The sequence below is a fragment of the Achroia grisella genome, unplaced genomic scaffold, assembly GCF_030625045.1.
Source record: "Achroia grisella isolate CSIRO2021 unplaced genomic scaffold, CSIRO_AGI_Agris_v1 utg729, whole genome shotgun sequence".
NCBI classification, from domain to species: Eukaryota; Metazoa; Arthropoda; class Insecta; order Lepidoptera; family Pyralidae; genus Achroia; species Achroia grisella.
In genome coordinates, this window is record NW_026713004.1 from 912,957 (window position 1) to 934,715 (window position 21,759).

Genomic DNA, 21,759 nt, shown 5'->3' on the forward strand with positions numbered 1-21,759 from the left:
ATTGTCACGATCTTAAATTCATTTTTAAAAGGTGTAAGACCTATTTCTTTAACAAGGTTACGAGTAACAAACGAAGTTTGACTACCACTGTCCATTAATGCGCGAACCTTACGAAAACTGTCATCACTAGCCTGTACATTGACTATGACAGTAGGTAACAAAATACTTGTATTTACAACAGTGCTACTGCAAGCAGTGCTGACAGAAGTAGTTGGTGTCTGTGTATCCTCTTCATAATGAAGAAGAGAATTATGACATTTGCTACCACAATGAGAACATTTAAATTGAAAATTACATTTTTTGTTCATATGCTTATTAAGACATATCATACATAAATTATGTTTATTTACAAAGCTTAGTTGGTTGTCTACAGACTCCAACTTAAAACTAGTACATTTGTATAATCGGTGATCAGTAGCGGAACAAAGTAAACAATTATATAATACAGGTTTAGTATTAACAAAATTAGTAAACCTCATCTTACCCAAATGAATTTTGTTATCATTCTCGACCTTATTACTCTCTTCAAAACTACAAGCGCGGCGCTCTAAAAACTTTAATAAGTCATCTAAAGTAGGAAGCTTGCTCTGATCACGTTCTGCAAAATATGCGCGACAAGTATACTGGTCCAACTTGCGTGAAATAATGGACACAAGAATCATATCCCATGCGCCAACGGGTTGTCCCAAGCTGTCGAGGGCGCCGACGTTCTGCCGCACGGTGGACACCAGGTCCCGTAGGTTGGCTGCTGTGCCACGTGTGAGAGATGGTATGTCGAATATATGATATATATGACTTGTAATTAAAATATATTTATTACTGTATCTATCTTCTAATAGTTCCAAAGCTTTTGAATATGATTCGTTAATGAGCGGAAGACTATCAATCAGACTAAGAGCATCGCCGAAGAGATATTTTCGTAAATAAAATAGTTTCTGAATATTTGTAAGATCACAGTCGTTATCAATAATTGCTCTGAACATATCAATGAATGTTTTGTATTTACATATATCTTTTCCATCATAAGAAGGAATCTCCAAAACCGGCAATTTATTTTTTATGAATTTAGGCATATTGTCAATGGATTCACAGCGGGTAGACTTTAATTTCAAATTATTAATTATAGACTTTATGCGTGATAAAACATTTAAATATAATTCTTCGGTTTCGTTGAATAAATCACTTTCATCTGTCTCTTCAAGAAGGCAAATTTGTTCTTGCAAGCTATCATATTTACTATAAGCCATATTAATTTGTTCAATTCTCACCTCCAAATCCATAATGTCTTCATATTTACATTTTTCAATATAATTAGCAACTCTCGTTATCTTACCCTTATAATATGCTCTCGACCGCTTCAACTTTTCAATATTATCTTCTTTAGTCTCCATTTTTAACAAAAATAATAATATATATTTTCCAACAAGATGCCCGTGTTATAGACACAATCAAATATAACTTTGATTTGAGGCGAATTAAATGTGAAAACAATTGACTATAACGTAAATTGTTATATTGCACTGGTTCTAATATTATTAATATGTCGAAGGACCATTAACTATGTATAAATCATAGTTGAAAATGTGTGGAGATAAAATAAAACGCCATGATGGAATTTTCACATCTCTCACAATATTTTTTATTCGTAAAACAAATGAATGCGAAGCGCGTTCGAAATTTAAAATAATTACAAAAGAGTTTTTATGTCTCGTACATAAAGCAAAATGTCGGTTACTCCTGGCTTCAATCCAAGTTCATGCATTGGCCTGTAAACTGTGATTTTTGTCCAGTCAACTATAAAGATACCAGTAAGTTTTATATTTCATATACATTCCCTAAAGTTGTTCTTATACATATATCAATTAAAAAGAGTACCCCACTCTTTTACATTTCCAATGGAGCATTTTATACACTAAGATAAACTATAAATTATTATATTATTTACACTTTATCACCAATTAGATTATGTCACTCCCTCGATAATATTTCTATAGGTGAAAGAAATTTTAAATGGGTAAAATATTTCTTGGGATCAGCCATGCAACAGAAAATCTAAAACTAAAATAATGGAATATAGATGAATATTTTAATACCATTTGAAGCGCTAATTTAGAAAGTACAAACAAAACTAATTATATTTTAGATAGTAAACTTCTATATGATTCGGTGTATCTTTAATTTAACGACGACTGCCCCGGAGTTCACACATTATTTGATCCTTCATAAAACCTCGCTGCCATTCCCTAATAAGCACCACCTAGCAAAAAGTTATATCTCTCAAGAGACACCACAGTAGCTATGAACCTCTGTTGTTAAAACATCTACTTTTCGCTTGGCTTTTATGGTCCCAACGTGACAGGTACTGGGACCATAGTCGTTTGCCGCCCACATCTCTATACGTACGCAGTGTAAAAACGAATTTACACGACCCTACAATTTTCCATTCCGGAGGCCGTTACAGAGGCCTTTGGTTACATTTTCACATTCCCAAAACAAGAAATTCCGCTATCAAAAATTCTCTCAAACACAAAACGATTCCGTCTCAATATCGTGTCAAAAATGAATGGATCCCGGGAGGTGTACCCAAATTAACTATACCCTTTCATCAAAATCCCAACATCCGTGGATCTTCAAAGGACGAAGCGGTACGAAGACTGGAGGGTTAATTGCTGATGCCTATCTTGGTTTTCGTGAGACGCCATTGCCTTAGAACTCTTTTATCACCTTCTAACATACTAAACTTTTGATGTGACGCCTCCTCTACACTTATAGTTGGCTTTAGAAAGGCCTCTGAAATACCTACATCCATATTAAAAATATTTTTGTTTTAATGTTAATAAACGCAAATGAAGGTAAAGTGATAGCCTATTACTCTTTAGATGCGGGCAGGGCCCTCATTAAGTTTATCAGAGTGAGATACATTATATTTTGCCGTAATTACTACGGGTAGCAATAAAACAGAAAATCCGCGTCACCTGACTTGACAATGAGAGTAAAAGAGACAGCGATATTTACCTTTAAAGTTTTAAGGTTAATACTCGTATTTAATTAATCTCACAAGTAATATTGTCAGTATAGAGTTTTTTTATGGTATTTATTTACAATTTAACATAATTGTATGCTAATGAGTGTTTTTGATTTTAAATACATAATTTAATCTTCTATTGAAATTAATAAATTATAACTATTCTGCTTTTACAATTATTTATTTATATAAATAATTTTATTGAGATTTCATATATGTATGTATGTATGTATTCATGTACATATCGTACATGAAATTTACTAAAGTTTACTGAATGCATATCAGTAGCCTTCAGATGACTGTGACTGGTGACTTCAACAAGCCACGTCAGTCAAGAGTTTTATAGCATTGGTTGCTAATAGTACCAATAATAATTGTAAAGCTTACATTCAATGAAATTTAAGTTTCAGATATCAACCAATGAAACTACACTATAACTTCATCTGAAACTTCAATAGTATCAAAATATAATCAGCAAATTATATCAATAAATCTTCTGATTCACACGCTGTGTAAACTATCGATAACATCTGCTATAATAATAATTGACTGTGGTAATATCGTTACAAGTGCTTCGGTAATAATAATAATATCGCAAACTTCAACGTGGTCGTTTATTGCTTACCGCACCATTACTGTCTCACCCTTACTAAGTCTGAGAGCACACTAGCGAGAATTCTGAACTAATAAGAGATAGTAATTGTTAGTAGGATAATAAAATAATATTCTGTGCAAATTATAGAATATTTTTTTATTATTAATACGTAACATAATACGTAGTAAGGGTGAGATTTATCTCACCCATACTAAGTTTGAGGCTACACTAGCGTCAAACAGCGAAAATTGTGAACTAATAAGAGCTAGTAATTGTTAGTAGAACATTATAATACTATATTTTGCAAATGAATTTTTTTATTGTTAACATTAAATCTAATCACAAAATTGAGGCCACACTACCGATTAAAAAAGACAATTATAAACTATTATAGTAAGAGTTAATAATTGATGGTAAAATAAGAAAATGATTTTCCGTGCATTATATGTTTTTTTTTATTATTAACTTGGGTACACTAGCAAGAATTCTGAACAAATAAGAGTTAATAATTGTTCGTAGAACAATAAAATAATATGCTGTGCGAATTCTGGAATATTTTTTTATTATTAATATATAACATTAAATCTCACCCTGAGTACGAGGTCTCACTAGCGACAAATAGCGAGAGTTTTGAACTAATAAAGTTATAAGAAGCTATTAGCCCTTAAGCTAATTTAAAATAAAAACCCTCTTAGTATATGGAGGATTTTGCTTTTCAAAAATATTAATATTTATAGTGTACATAAAATACCCGAATATAATTCTTTAGAAAGTAATTAAGTTCCTTATGTTTTGGTAAATAAAAAAATAACGAAGCCTGTATCCTTCTGTTAACCTATAGTTGATTCTCTAACAACTTGTTGACGTACAATAAGGATTTAGTTTTTTAAGCCTAACAACTAATTTGGTGCTTTATTTTATAAATTAACAACATTAAAATATAATACTTCTGGTTTCTATAGGATAGACTTAATCAATTTTACGTAAGTCAATGGAAAGATTTTACGTTATGAATAATGAAACATTTTACAACAAATATAAAATTGACGCCCTCGGTGGTCTAGTGGTTTCGCATACCGCCTTACTTCCGATGGTCCCAGGTTCGACTCGCACGGCACAAACATTTATATTCATGAGTATGATTTTTATATCGGTCTGGGTGTTTCCTATATATAATATGTAAGTATTTACGAAAAAAAAAATCTATATATTTGTATCAGTTATCTAGTACCCATAAGACATTTAGCTTAACTTGAGTGTAGATGGCATTGTGTGAATTATACCGAGATTATTACTATTAAAATTTAAATTTAAAAGTTTATATTTTCAACATACAATTTTTTTCAATAAATGTTAAAAGAAGTTACAAATGTTTATAGTTCAGCAATAAGGCGCTATTCAAATTCCAACGTTACAGACTCAGTTTGCTAATAAACCCCTCACCTACTCATGAGCAGTTAGACTTCAACTTTATTGTATTACCATTGTTATCTCACCATTATGACGTCGATAGAAGTTCGATCTCGCCTCCAAGGAAACGAGCCCGTTGAAACACATAAATCCGTTTGCAATCCGGATGTTTCATACCAATTTTATTCGTTCTTTATCATGATATGTTTTTGTTATTGCGATTGGGGAAAATAAAGGATCAATTGGTATTCTAGAGAGGCCTTTTGTTCTTATATTTTTTTTGCGTTTTGTTGCTTTTGAAGGCGAAGAGATTTGTGACATAGTTTTTTTTTTATACCACTTACGTGGCAAACAAGTATACGGCCCATCTGATGGTAAACGGTTACCATAGCCTACGGACGCTTGAAACACCAGGGGTGTCACATACGCGTTGTAGACCCTTAAGAAACCTTAATATACCCTTCTAGCAAAACCCCATGCTGTAGTCTCTAGAGAAAACCTCGGCAGTTTGTCAATATTGCAGCGAATAGGTAAACTATTCAAGATGATCATGCTAAAAGTGTAATTTAAGTTATTTATTTTATTTTGAGATCTTTAATGGTACTGCTTAGTCGCATTGTTTGCTTCATTTACTACCTGCCTATATGACTTCGCTATTTATATATGTAATACTTATTATAATTTACGTAATAAATATTATAGAAAAATAATTACCCTTATTAAAAAATTAAAATCTTCGCTAGAATTATTTATTTACAATAATACTATTTCATTTAAATTCAAATTTGAGAGAATAGAGTGACCACCAGCATATGCTATGTAAAAAAAAATCAGTCCCCACAAGCAGCACCCATTCACGAGTATGATAGATGAGCCAGCCATCATTGCACTCAACCATATTAGAGGGAGCACATCGACCCGGCCCACCACGCCGCCACAAGTTTGAACTTTATAGCGAGTATGACTGTTTCAAGTTACTCCACTACGTCATTTATATTATTTACAGCATAAACTGTGCCAATCACAGTTTTCACCCATTACAATATTTAATTTACATCTATCATAAATCTTACAATTACTCTAAAAATATTTTTAATATTATATTAACTATTATTTTTATTGCTAAGCTGTTGTAAATATACTTGTTGTCACTTCAGTAATATTAGAGAATATAACTAAATCTATTTGCATCGAGTTGAACGCATATAGTACGGTAGCAAGTAAGGGTAAACCACATATAGTAATAACACAACCGAATTAGGAAAAGGGCAACGGTACTCATTTTCCTAAACACTGTTAGTTTCTTCTGTTATTACTTTAATCTGGCCGTTAATGTTTCCTCTAGAAAGGTAAATTGGGATTGGAACTGAAAATGTTGATACTGTTTCCCTGAAGCGCAATTGTTGCCCACAACTTGTAGGAATAGGAACGAGTAACGTTTCATTAATATTGCGAATCTCCACAATTTATTTCATGTCACTGTAAAATAAGCTAAAGGGTCGGCAGGCTTGTGTACCTTAAGTAAAGTATCTATAATTCAGTTAACAGAGATTGCTTGTTAACGGTTACTAGTTCGTCTTACGAAAGTTTCGCCCCGAGTGTTTATATGTTTTTATCATCCTTGGATTAGGTGCCAAATATATCGCTAATAGTTCTTACACGAACCTTCTGCAGTTGCCTCCAATTTCTATTGATGAACCAGTAAGGCATCCACAGCATTAAAATATATTTAAACGAAGTACTATTCACGTAGGTAGCCAATTTTTGTGTTTTGTCTATGATTTATTTCAAAGTAAGTTCCATTTGCAAAGTTATATTGAAGAGTATCATTTTATATGTTATTGATTCTGTCAACTAATACGCCTTCAGATATATTGACATCGGACGTGACTATCAATAATAGCGAGAAAGCAATTTCTTACAACCTTTAATGTCTACTTTTTCAACACCAAAGTAAGGAAAATCAATTTACAAGAAATACATATATTTGATGTGCTGAATACAAAAATAGATATTCTTTGAGATAGAATCAAAGAGTTTAATATACCTTATTTGAAGTTCGCTATTTCCAAATGACATCATTCTCTCTTGAGACTTGTTAATCTTGTGAGAGTTGCTTGTATGTAGCTGCTTTGTACTTTATGATATGTTCCTGTTTGAAATATGAAACATGTCAGTAAAAGTACTAGGTATTTGTAATTTAGTCCTCAATATCTTACATGAGGTGTATTTCGTTTCTCTCTGTAATTCACAGATTATTTTGAGATGTCCTTAGTGCTCTTCATATCTATACCCAAATGCTCCATTTTTACAGATGGCTCATTCATTTGACTGTCATTAAAATCGTAGTAGTATTATATTTCGTCCATAAAATTATAACCCTTATCTATAATTTTAAGTTGATAGTTAATTCCTCTAAAGTTTAGTAGGTTTTGACAAATATACAGTGTAATGAAAACCTTTTTAAATTTTGTGCGAATCTAATGTCCTTCGGCTTGGATTAATTTCTGTTTAACCAATATATTTATTTAGTGAAAAGTAAAAGGCTTAGGTATTTGTTACATAATCATCCTTAAGTTTAAATTCATTACTGGAATTTGTTAAACTACTCCATCACTATGTACCATATTATAGAACAATTTATATGCTTCTGATAGATAAAATACCTGCAGGAAATGTTGGATTTGAATATTTTTAGTAAATCATTATGTTGAAATTACTATAATAGAATTTATTAAACAATTCCATCACCATGTACAATATTATAGGATAATTTATATGCTTCTGATAGGTGAAATACCTGCTGGAAATGTTGGATTTGAATATTTTTAGTAAATCATTATGTTGAAATTACTATAATAGAATTTATTAAACAATTCCATCACTATGTACAATACTATAGGATAATTTATATGCTTCTGATAGGTGGAATACCTGCTGGAAATGTCGGATTTGAATATTTTAGGAAATTATTATATTGAAATTACTATTATAGAATTTATTAAACAACTCCATCACTAAGTACAATATTACAGGATAATTTATATGCTTCTGATAGGTGGAATACCTGCTGGAAATGTTGGATTTGAATATTTTTAGGAAATTATTATGTTGAAATTATTATAATAGAATTTATTAAACAACTCCATCACTAAGTACAATATTACAGGATAATTTATATGCTTCTGATAGGTGGAATACCTGCTGGAAATGTTGGAAATGCCTATAATACCATTGCGGTGACGACACTCCATTGTTTTCTAAACTTCCGAGCTTCTAGAAACTTTGTTTACACATTGCGTGGCTTCGTTGAAACGCGTCGAGGCATAACTGTAACACTCTTTAATAAACGGTAATAGCTTGCGCGCAGTTTAGACCATAGAGATGAATTGTATAGAACAAAAGTTACGTGAATACCCGAATGAACAAACTTAATACTAACGAAACATTAAGAACATTACATCGCTTAAGTTATAAATCAAGAGAATTGTGAGCCAAGGGCCAAAGAAAACGTTGAAATTTACGAGTACACTACAAATTAATTTATTTATATAAATTCATGTAAAATACCAAGGTAAAAGTACATATGGAGGACTTAACGCCTTACGCCATTTTCTACCAGTCAACCACAGGTCGTGCATAGAAAAATTGTAGGCGGTGCAAATATAATCAACTGAACAGAGAATCAGAAAAACAATATGTCATAAAAAGAATATACTAAAAGTAAAGTACATGTAAATACATGCATGCACATATACAAATACATATAACATATAAAATGTGAATAAAATACATTTCATATTTTATTAAACTTAAATTATTTAAATGTATTTATTTTCGAAGTAAAAACAATTTTTATGTTACATAATTATTAATTTCGATTCCAATTGCAGGATCACAATTATTATTGATATTAAGTAATAAAATGACTTAAGATATCACAAGGAGACTAAAATTATATCCATTTAATATACACCTTACCACCTACCTACACACCTACACACACCACCTATATACGAATTTATAGCTAGTTTCTTTATATAGTAAACGAAGAAGTACCATTTCATTAGACCAATTCTCAATATTAAAGTAAACATGGTAATTCTATTCTCCTAACTCGTGGTTCAACAGTATGCGGCGAGAGCAGATTGAATTTTCCCCTTGTTTAGAACGACGGCGTGAATGATCTTTTACATTATGTGGATGTCATAATGCATGTACTGTAACCTTAATACCCCTTTATTGCTTTCTGTTAAAATAATGGTTATGTGTTCAGAAGTTGATTAATTATATTCCACTAAATAACGAACAAGATTTCGTGTACACGATGTTCGTCTTAATGTTGAGAGGATCGTGGTTTAGTCATTTACTACCCTGAATTACATACAAGAGATCGTAACTTCAAAAAAAGGACAATACATGTAAGTTTTCTCTAGAATAAGCAGTCGCTGTTTTAAAAATTAATGTTTTAACATTGTCTTAAATTTTCAATAATTACAAAATCCTTGTAGACCCCAGTTTCTATTTATATTTTAATAAAATTAGAATGGCAAACATGCTGATGTCCCGCCTGATAGTAAGTGGTACATACATGAACGACGCTATGGACATCACGTTATCATGTAACACCCGTGACATACCACTTATATGATGCAATTCTGCAGGCAAAACAAGTCATTCTTTTAATCTTGTAATTATTTCAACACAGCTTACAAAGCAAGCCGCTTGGCGGCTAAAATAGATGGCGCTGTGGTAGGTACCACATAAGGATGATTTTTTCAAAGTGTACCACGCTATTTGTTGTTTTATCGCTTTTATAAGATCATGAAGTTATGCGCGTGACACGTCTAAAGAAATTGTTATAATTTTGTTGCAACAAAACCTTCATATTTGGAATTTTTGCGCTCATGAAGCGTAAAATAATAACCATGTATTCCTTAACTCTATTTGATAAATGTTCTATTATAATGATGGAGCATGTTTAACAGATACTGCGTAATATGTAATAATTTCCTCTTTTAGAGTCTATATTAATGTTACCGATAAATCAAAGTACTCCGTGACGATTATTACTGTCTGAAATGAACACATAATATTTCATTAACGATGTTAAGGGAAGGATAATCCAGGATTGTAATTCTCTATGAAGCGTATTTAGTTAATAGAACATATTTCCTGATAAATACACATAAATAAGGATACAAAGGTAGACTTTATACGAAGTCATCTGCGACCTATTTCAGATACCAAGCAGCTTGCTTTGTTAACAAGATTAGGGTTGTAAGCAAGTGAAATTACTGACCATACCTGCGTCGCGTCGGTTTGTTACAACGTTTTACGAGCTATTTTAATATTACGTACGTATACAAGTATAAGATTAGTGTAAATCGTATATATATTATAAACGCGGAAGTTTGTGAGTGTGGATGGATAGATGGATGTTTGTTATTCTATCACGCAAAAACTACTAAATTAATTTTAATGAAACATTACAATAATACTTTATAATAATAGCTAGTCAATGATATATCGACTTTTTCATGCATGTAAAGATATTTGAGAAACTATGATCTTCTATTCCTGTTTTTATTCAAAATTCTAAATTTCTAAAAAATATCTTTATTCATGTAGGTCTATTACAGACTCTTATGATATGTCAAATCTACCGTCAGTTCGGAATGATTTCGAGATGAGAAGAACTGACAAGAAACTCAGCTCGTATTTTTTTTTAAATGTTGTACTTCTTTACAATAATACAGATTGGGGGGAAGGGGATTGTTAGTAATGTGGTCTAATAACCCCATTACTAGCAATGTATTATATCAGGCTGACCTCCACGCGGTTCCCCCTGGAAACCATCGTGATAAATTCTTAGTGAATTTGTCACGATGTGCTAACTGACCTGACCTCATATTCATCACCCTCCACTGGTGCCGCGGGTGCACCATTCCATTATCATTAATAAAAAAATAAATAAATACAGATTCATTTAAATTCAAATTTGGGAGAATAGAGTCACCACCAGCATATGCTATTGAAAAAAAAAACAAAAAATCAGCACCCGTTCACGAGTATGACGGATGAGCCAGCCATTATTGCACTCAACCATATTAGGAGGACATCGACCCGACCCATCACGCCGCCACAGGTTCAAACTTTATAGCGAGCATGACTGTTTCAAGTTACTCCACTACGTCATTTATATTATTTACAGTATAAACTGTACAAATCACAGTTTTCACCCATTACAATATGTCATTACTAAATTTACAATAAGTTTCTTTACATTTCTTTTTATTATTATAATATATACTTACTAACTTCCAAATCTACTTTAACTTTTACAGAAAATAGATGGTTATAACACAACAACACAGTCTAAATACTGACATAGGCTATATTATATGGTTTCTGGCATTATTATGAATAAGAGGATAAGTCTGACCACAGAATAATGCATCGAGTCAAGTAGCCTCTTAGTTTATTACTTAAATGATTAAATATGAATGCATAATGATGCATTCATATTTAATCGTTTAACAATATATTTTACTTTACTTTAGTTTAATAAACATAAAAATATATTCATTTGAAAATATTGATATATTGATAGTAATATAAAACCATGACAGATATTTCATTGGTTGAAATTTTACTAGTGTTAATTTGACTTGATTGAATGTTTTTTATTCTGAAATAAAACGTAAAAAGTTATTTTGCTGTTTTGCCACAAATAAAAATAGTAAACGATTCTTTATAGTTGCTGAAATATTTTGTATTGAAAAGATTCTTTTAATATTGAATATTTACGGCTATATTTTTCTGTTGCTGCCTATCGTCTGTAATGCATCTTCTGTTATCGTTTCTTAAGGGAGTGCTACAGCATCCGCAAGTATATGACCTCCAACTGACCTGGAACTTTGTTCTCGAAGATTCCCCTCATGAGCCATCCCATTTTCCATGTAGCCATTATGTTTTTTTATTACAATGAATACATTTAATGGGGCTGTGGTCAAAAGGTTTTCGCTTTAATTTGTTTTGCCGCTGTCAGCTACAGCGATGCCTTTAGAGTTCAGGTTTTCTTATACCGTCATAGCCTTGTAACGTAATTCACTTTTGCAATTCATTGTTCGTAATAGGATATAGAAGTGTGAAGGATAAATAATTTTGCATCTTCATCGTCGTCACTGATATTCTTCATTCTCCCTGTCTTCATGATGACCTCGGAGTTTTTGTAGTTTAATACGCCACCTCGCTTTTGATGGCCGCAGATTCGATACTCAAACGATAAATATTTATATTAATTATTGTTTGTTTTTGTCTGGGAAATATCTACTTTACATTATGTATGTATTTCCAAAGGAAAACATAAATATTATTATCAGTTGTTTAATACTCATAGTAAAATAATAAGTAGCTTGGTTTAGGACTAGATGATTATATGTACTCATATTCATGTTGCTTTATACAATTATGGTATACAATTAAATAATTCATACACATGACATGCACCTTTTAGGCACTGCAACTTGGAAGAGAGGCGGACGTTTTAAATATCATACTAATCAATATCTTGCAAGTATTCTTCAATATTGTAATAAGCTTTCAACATTTGTTTTAATTGTATAATAAATTTATAATATTTATTCTCATTTTTTATAATATTAGGCAATTTATTGTTTATTTTTATTGCCATGGAATACGGACCAGAACTATGTATTTTTAATTTCGATACAGGTTGTACTAAATCGTTTTTGTAACGTGATTCATAACGGCGGGGTATTTCACTCAATGTTTTTAAAAAAATTGGGTACTTTCTTACAAATTACATGTTTCCAAAATATACATACAGGGTACAGTAAGGATTTTTAATGTTTTGAAATGTGATTTGCAGCTTTCAGTTGATTTTAAGTTTCCTCTAATAAAAGTGTTACCCATAAACGGTTATCAATAATAATCTTGAGTTACCTGCATATAATAATAATCTCAGGACAATTCACACAGTGCCGTCTAGACCCAAGTTAAATTAGCTAAAGCTTGTGTTATGGGTACTAGATAACTGATACAAATACATATATTTTTTTTTCATAAATACATATACATATAATATACATAGAAAACACCCAGGCCGATACAAACAATCATACTCATGAATACAAATGTTTGTGCCGTGCGAGGAATCGATCCCGCGACCATCGGTTGTAAAGCTGTGTGCTAGACCGCTATACCACCGAGGTCGTCAAATAAATTGCTTGTTTACAAGTTGACATGACATCTTAGTACTCCGCATTGTCATGCATCTGCGATATGGGTGTTACATGAGAACGTGATGTCCGTAGTACTGTCCATGTATGTAGGTGACGGTTACCATTTACCATCATGTGTGGGCATCAACTCGTTTCGTAACCTACTTACATGACAATTACCTGTACAGGAGGTTTTTTAATGGGTATACCTCTTTCTATTGAATTTTCATCTCTAAAAGAGGAATATAAAAATAGATATAAGAATATATTATTTTCTCACATAAGCTTTATGTTATATACACAAAAGAAAAAAACGTAATACCCTTATTATCGTTCACGTAATACTTGAACCCTTATAAATATTCTACTCATTTGCAACAATTCAATGCAATGGATTACAAAGTTGGTATACAAAGAAATTCTTTTATGTTTCCATATTGTTTACAATTTAAAAGGTTCTTCGGTAACTTCATTTAAATTTTATGGGACACGTACGATACCTACTCTAGAAATGGTTATGTTATAGATACAAATTGCGTTATTGCCATTTATAGTCTAGTCAGAATGTCATTATCATAATAACTAATAATGTAAATAAGTAATACACTAGTTATAACTATTTATTGTACTAAAATTAATTATGAATACATTTTTTTTATGAAAAAGTAGTATTAAACTTTAATAAAATTTAATGACAGATAGCAAAAAAATGTTACATAATTTTTTACTTTTAGGGTTGGCAATGCGCACGTGACACCCCTGGTGCCTCGGGCGTACATAGGCTACGGTAACCGTCTATCAGATGGGCCGTATGCTTATTTGCTATTATCGTAGTACAAAAAATAATACTACTTTCGATAATTATACACATTTGTTATATTTGAACCGTCCACCATATTTTTTGCAGAAAGCATTTGCTTCCCTAATAAAAAACAAACAGAGATCTTAATTCTATACATTTTTAGTTTAAATTCTATACATTATAGTAATATAAACATTAAAGGTGCACCTTTATTTGTGGATTAAGTCATTAACATCTCAGTAACCTTTTTTTTTAATTTTAATAAATATATATTATGAAAAATAATATTATGTTACTGAGGCTAAAATGTAGACGATAATAAACTTTTAATATAAAAATTTAAAGTTTAATTTTGAATAAAACCGAGATGCTTTTGATTTATACATGTTTTGTCTGATTTAAGCAAGATGGCGAGCTGTAATATCTGCATAGTACCAGTTATATCCGGTTCTCGACCGCAATATTTCGCTTTTTGCACTGTCTTGCTGTTCCGCGCCAACAGCTCGAGAATATTCATTTTATTATACGTTTATTATCTGTATCAGCAAAACGGGTGAAATTATTTTACCACGCGATTCCTGTTTCTTGCTTTAAAATATGCTTAATTTAACGTAATCAAGGAAAATATGCATAGAAAATGGTTGGGTTCTAAGAACGTTGATCTTTGTATCGATATTGATTTGAAATCTACTTATTATGTAATGTTATACAAACATTTTAAAAATAATTCTAGTGAATTCCTGTAGAACAATGAAGTATTCATCTAAGTTATCTCTTAATGATACGTTTTTTTTTAATAGAAATTATATATTATTCAAGAGAAAGTTTTATATGTCTAATACATCTCAGTATCCGTGCGAAGCTGGATAATTTTTAAGATACTAGCGACCAGTCCCAGTTCGCACGGATGCAATACAAATCTTCGAACTTCTCGTCTTATTCTATCCTATAACACGCATGTGTTATACATATAAACATTCCTCTTCTTAATAATTTATAAAGAATCAGCGTAATTTAAAACTTATAAGCGGCGACTTCATTTTATACTATATAAAGATTGATATTATATGTAGAATCTAATTTACAATAAGAAATTAATAGTACGAAACTAATTTCGTACTATTAATTTAATGTGAAAAAAATCAATGTGAAGCCATCACAATAATTTTATCAAAAAAATACACATAAACCGAATACATAATACAATCTGTATTCTTCGCGATTATTTAATAAAATATTGTTTAGCTTATGTAATCCATATAGGATTATCTGTGTTACTTCGTAATAGTCTAGCGAAGGTTTGATAGTGTCATCACAAAAATCAGAAATAGTTTAATAATAAAAAAATTAGGTACATATTTTCGTAACTACCTACCACCAATCTAAAATTATTAAATTAGTTTAGCATTAAGAAATTAATATCACGCATGAATTGATTATGTAAATTAGGTTTGAGACACTAATGTAATATTATTAAGTGAGTAATAAGTAATTCTCAGCGTGTTCTTGTTTCGATAACTCAGTATTAGTTAAACAGTGACTGCACAAAGAAAGGAGTACCTTTCAATATGGTGTCGTTACATATTTTAGTAGATGGAGGAAACTTGGAGAACTTATCTTTAGTTTACAATAGTGTCGCCGGTTTTTATATTATGTTCATATCGATATATATAAACAAAAATGTTTTAAAAGAAAATAAGCAGAATTTTTTTTTGTAGTAGGTATATATCTGAGATTAGTATTAGGTAGAGAGTTAATAATAAATATGAATCTTGTTCTACATGTTTTTTGTGAATCACAAAACATTCAGTTGATCAAGATTATTTTATTGTAATATGTTTGTATGCGAAGTATTTTCATTCGGTATGCAATAATTTCGAATCTAAAGTGTTCATGATGATTTATTTTTAAAATATAGTACCGTTTCGGTATTTTGTTCACAAGTATTTTATAATTAATTTTTGTATATTCATACCATAAGTAAAAGTATATATACTAAGTATAAAAATATGTTTAAAAATGTTTTGATTTTATGGAACATAAATAATCGATAGTTACAGTTTCATGAATTTTTTTTTTATGTATCTAAATAATATTAATAACATATGCATTCCAACATAAAACATTTTAATTTGAAGTTAATGTTCATTCAAATAATCTATGTGTTTATTTGAATGAATAGATCTTTAGCATTGATACAGTCGATCGATCTAATTTTATTTATTTTCAATTAGTTCGATTACAGAGAATCTTTGACATCACTTGAAATATTTGTCCACAAAAGACGCTTATCTCGATTTTGCCTAAAACCCGCATCGACAGATGAACTGTTGCCTCACCTTAACCCTTATATTCACTCGTTTACGGCTACAGAACTTAGTAGCAACTTCGCCCAAATCTTCAGATATACCCATTCACCCTACGGTGTGTTCTCGAACAAAATTTATAGGACTATCTTTCGGACCTTTTTCAACCTTTCATACCAATTCTCGATATTGTGATTCATTTATTTTATTCATGTTGGCTGCTTTTTGCGCATCTTCAGATTATCTATTTGAATTTTATTAAAATTGTAACAGTCTTTGCAATATAGACACTGAAAAGAAAAAAAGACGGGATTCTTTATTAAAGGAACAGACGTCAAAATAATAGTATTTGATATTTCTGCCGCTGATTTCGCGAAATTGTCTATACATCATACAAAAACTACTGCATGGAATTGATTGTAGTTCTAACCAATGTAATAAAAAAGTATGGAATCCAAAGAGGTAAACCTCAGGAAAATATGTTATCCAATGTTATTGTTGTACTGTGTTAATATATATATAACACATCCATAGCTTAGTAATCAATAAATTTACAATACTAATAATATCTAACACAACGCTGTCTACTCCCAAACTAAGCATATACTATGTTATAGGTACCTACTAGACCACTAATAAAAATATATAAATACATTTTTTCAAAAATGTATATATAGAAATCACCCAGAAAATAGCAATAATACACATATATATGTACTATGTAAGGAATCGAACCCGCGACCATCGGAAGTCGTGTGCTAATCCGTTAGATCACTGCAGCAATCAATTAATATTATACATATATGATACAGCTATGTTTCATTTTTGTTGTTAAAATAAATTGTGCACTATACAACTAAAACTACGTGGCTATATATGGCAACGGCACTGAAGTCATGAAAGTTGTTTTTATATCTAGTAACTAAGTGGCCATTATATATTTTTATCAGTCAAATAAAAGCGACATTTTTAATGTTTTTTGAGCAAAACATTTTGTTAATACACCATACATCAATCTCTGTCGGGTCGAGATAAAAACTTTATTGGCGTGAAACAAAATCGAAGCAATAATAAATGTAGATATATGAAAATAAACAGATAAAATATATGTATGTGAATGATTACTCATATTACATTTCATATAAAAAAAATCTGGTATTCTATTGTTCATACGAATAATCTAAAGCAAAAAAATAATTTGAAAAAAATGTCAAATAAGATCTTCAAACGCTGATCATAACATTACCATTTCAACAAACATACTCAATCATGAAATAGAAATATGAACTGGTTCATTTTAGTTTATTTAACAGCAATGGCTGACGGCCCACCTGATGGTAAGTGGTAACCATCGCCTACAAACATGTATACTATTACGGACATCACGTTATCATGTTACATCCATGATACCTCTCATGCGTTGCCATTCCGGAGAAGTAAGATGTAATACGTATCATACCTGTAATTGTACTGCCATATTTTACCGTCCAACCGAAACACAGCTTACTAAGCAAGCTGCTTGCTTGGAGGTAGGAGATATATGTAATAGTACTCAAGCAGACGATTTTGTATTTACGGTAAATATCTATTCAATTGAATTATCGATTCAGAAACCATTTATTTTATGTAAAACTAGCTGTTACCGCGACTTCGTCCGCGTGGATTTTTCTAAAATAGAAGTAGTCTAAGTTACTCCTTATTACATCAGTTACCTGCCAAAAAACTCCCGTCAAAATCGGTTCAGCCATTTCAGAGATTAGCCGGAACAAACAGACAGACAGACAAAAATTGTAAAAAAAATTATTTTGGTGTATGTACCGTATTTATATTCATATGCATGTAGTAAAATATGGTTATTTCAATATTACAAACAGACAATCCAATTTTATTTATATGTAACTATATGTTTGTGATTGTAACTTAACACCATCAATAGAATAACTATGCTGTACTACATACTTAATAAAATTAGGTGTCATTTTGCGAAAGTTCATTTCATTACTTAATGGATTTGTTTTGTTTTGTTTAATTCCACTATTACCATGTGTGAGACCACAAATATTCAATACGGAAACCTGGCCACCGCTACTGGAAATGTCACGACCTTCCATAATAGTGATCAATTCAATTCCGACCGTTATTGTATTAGATACAATATTAGATTTAATATGGGTTTTAGATGCAATGTGGATATAGATGGTAGGGGAATTAAATAAAATAATATACATACACATACAGTGTACCGTAGTCAATATTTTTTTTAAATGTGAGTTAAGGTACTTTACCGTAACACACACTTATATACACTCATTTATATCTGTTGTCACTAACTCAAAACTCACCTGGCGCTTTTGTTTAGATATACATACATCTGTCCAGTCCAACTTCGAGTATGAGAGATGCCGCGCTGTATTTTTGGAAACTTTTCCTGTTGCTGAAATAATGTGAATTTCCAACAATGGAGAATAGAGTTTGCAGTCTGTGGATATTCAGTCCGGAGAAATACGTTCTCCACATGTATGAAGGGGAAATTTTCTCTCAAGCTGTATTATTTCGATATTCGTTTTGTTTCACTTTTACTGTGATAGATATTTTTAATGATTTATGCCACAGTTATTTAATGATGCTCTCATAATATCTGTATGTATTAAGGAAGACGATAGGAACAAGAAAATTCACTTATCTTTGATATTAGACTTTTTATTTCTTTGCTTTCTCACCCATTTACTTTTTCCAGGGCTTGCAAAATAAAGAAAACAATGATCAGTTATAAATTAAAAATATAATAATAATAATATCTCAGGACAATTCACACAGCGCCATCTAGTCCCAAGCTAAGCAGAGCCTGTGTTATGGGTACTAGACAACTGATATAAATACATGGATAAATTTTTTTTTGTAAATAAATACATATTATACATAGAAAACACCCAGACCGATACAAACAATCCTACTCATGAATACAAATGTTTGTACCGTGCGAGGAATCGAACCCACGGCCATCGGATAGTAAAGCGGTGTGCTAAACCACTAGACCACCGAGGCTGTCCAATATATTTCTACGTTAGTATATACAAGTTTCTGATTACATAGTGCATGAATTATTCGATTAAAATTTCGTATTCTCATTTATTTTTGTCATATTTTTTTATATTTCTTTTCTTTATTTATAGTTGTAAAGACGCTAGTTCATAATTTATGGACCGTTTTATTATTTAATTCACCAATACATTTTACAAGGCTTTTATACATGAAGTAGGAATTGGAACTGAGACCATATTTTTATTATAACCGTATCCGGTACAGATTCACAGCTACCATAGACATAGATTATAAACAACGTTAGGGTTACTATATATTTGTCACCAAATTCAATAAAAAAATATACAGTATTTTCGTATATAAATGTAATTTATGGTTGCACTTGCAGTTTTGTCCATTTATAACTTAATTTAGTTTTAAAAATTTAGTAGTGGACATAGTTAAAACTATGCTGGAAACACTGACACGAACACAGTTAGTAAAGACTTATTGTCCGATGTTCAAGCTAGTGAACACTAATTCGAGAGATACACGTGCACTCGCGCGCGTTTTTAAAGTGATTAATATGGGACACAATTGCACTCCAGTGGTTTTGTAAAAACGGTATAATTTACTTATACACTTGACAGCGTTCGAAACGACGTAACGGAACGGTATATGTATTTGAGAGTAGTTAGAAAGAATTAATATTGTTGCATTTTTTTATGTATTTGGATGATGACAAGATGATGGCATGACTAGCACTACAGTCGTCATATGGAACGATATATGGACGACAGCGTGAAGATCAACCTTACATGGTACACTGCTAGCCCCTCCTTTCCGCCTAATCTAAGTCATTATCGAAAAAGCGATCGATCCCCCGTCCAATCCAAACGGGAATCGAAGTTACGACGTCCTAAGCCGAAGTTCGAAACACTAGCGGTGCCCTAAAACTAAAGTCGTATCCGTCAGGTGGGAGTTGGCCTTCAGCCGCTCCATGGGTTCTTCCGCGGATTTGGTGTGCCATCTGCACATGCCCTCTAACGTCCTGTAAAGACCAGCTGCCGCCAACAGCATTAGGGTAGTCCGAAAAAAATAGTAAACACTATACTTGATTGGCCTCATTTTGTTGAGAAACTTTATAAATTTAAATTTTATTTTCTATTCAGTAATCATAATACTAAACAAAATACTTTTTAGCATATATTTATCTAAATATATTATTTATAAATTATTATGATATGCATGTATGAAAATGCATACATGCTACGCTCGCTGGCTATCTTCTCTACGATTCATTTATCAATTAACAATAGTTAGGATTCCAAATAAATAAAAATAAAATTAGTAAACAAAGGATTTATCGTCGTCGCTATTACAATACATTATAATTAGAATAACAATATATTTCGTTGAAATAATAGCCGTCTTCGTCAATCTTTACATTTACGGTACTAACCATCTTGAGACATTATTGGTTTGGTTGCTGTATATATATTTTATCAAATCACTGTAATGTTATAAAGTTCAGCGGCGGTTCCAGGGGTCGTTTCCCTTCTGTTCAAACAAACTAACAAATACAATTAGTGCAGTGACGCCAGTGTGTTTATTAGTTTAGAGCGAAGGTATCTTAATACGGTCTCTCTTTGAACAATCTTCTTGATTACTGATGTATTATTAATGATAATTTTAATCCTGATTCTCTAAAATTAATTCACAATTATTATTTATAGATACTCACTACTCCGGATATAGTGGGATTAATGAGATGGCTACCTATGTTGCTATCTCGTCAGTCAAATACGAATCATTATAGAAATTATTATATTCAAGTAGGTATATAGTGCAAAACATTAAAATGAATATAATTTCATCATAATTTAAACTAAATTAATAAACAACATACGTTGAAACAGTACCAGAAATATGGAGTAAAATTGCTTTCAGTGAAGCGAAAAAAACGCATTTAGCTAACAAGTATCCAATTGGCATAATATATTATAAATACAATATCTACGGTCATATTGGGACCCATTGTATTAAAAAATTTGCAGAAAAGAGCGATAAACGAATATAAAAATACAAAATATATTAATAAATAATAATTTGAATGCACTGGTAAGATTAAACTCTCTTCAAAAGAAATCTTTTAGGGCCTTGAGGTACATGAATGATGAATTTTTTAAAAACTTGAATTCTGTTAACACTCTAGACATCCCATCTCCTGATTGATTCCTGTTGGGATCCGTTCGTTATATTTTCGGTAATAATAAACTTTGATATTAACACTAGTAGAAAATGGGAAGACTAGACAGTTAAGAGTTTCTAAAAAATGGTGTTAATGTTTTAGA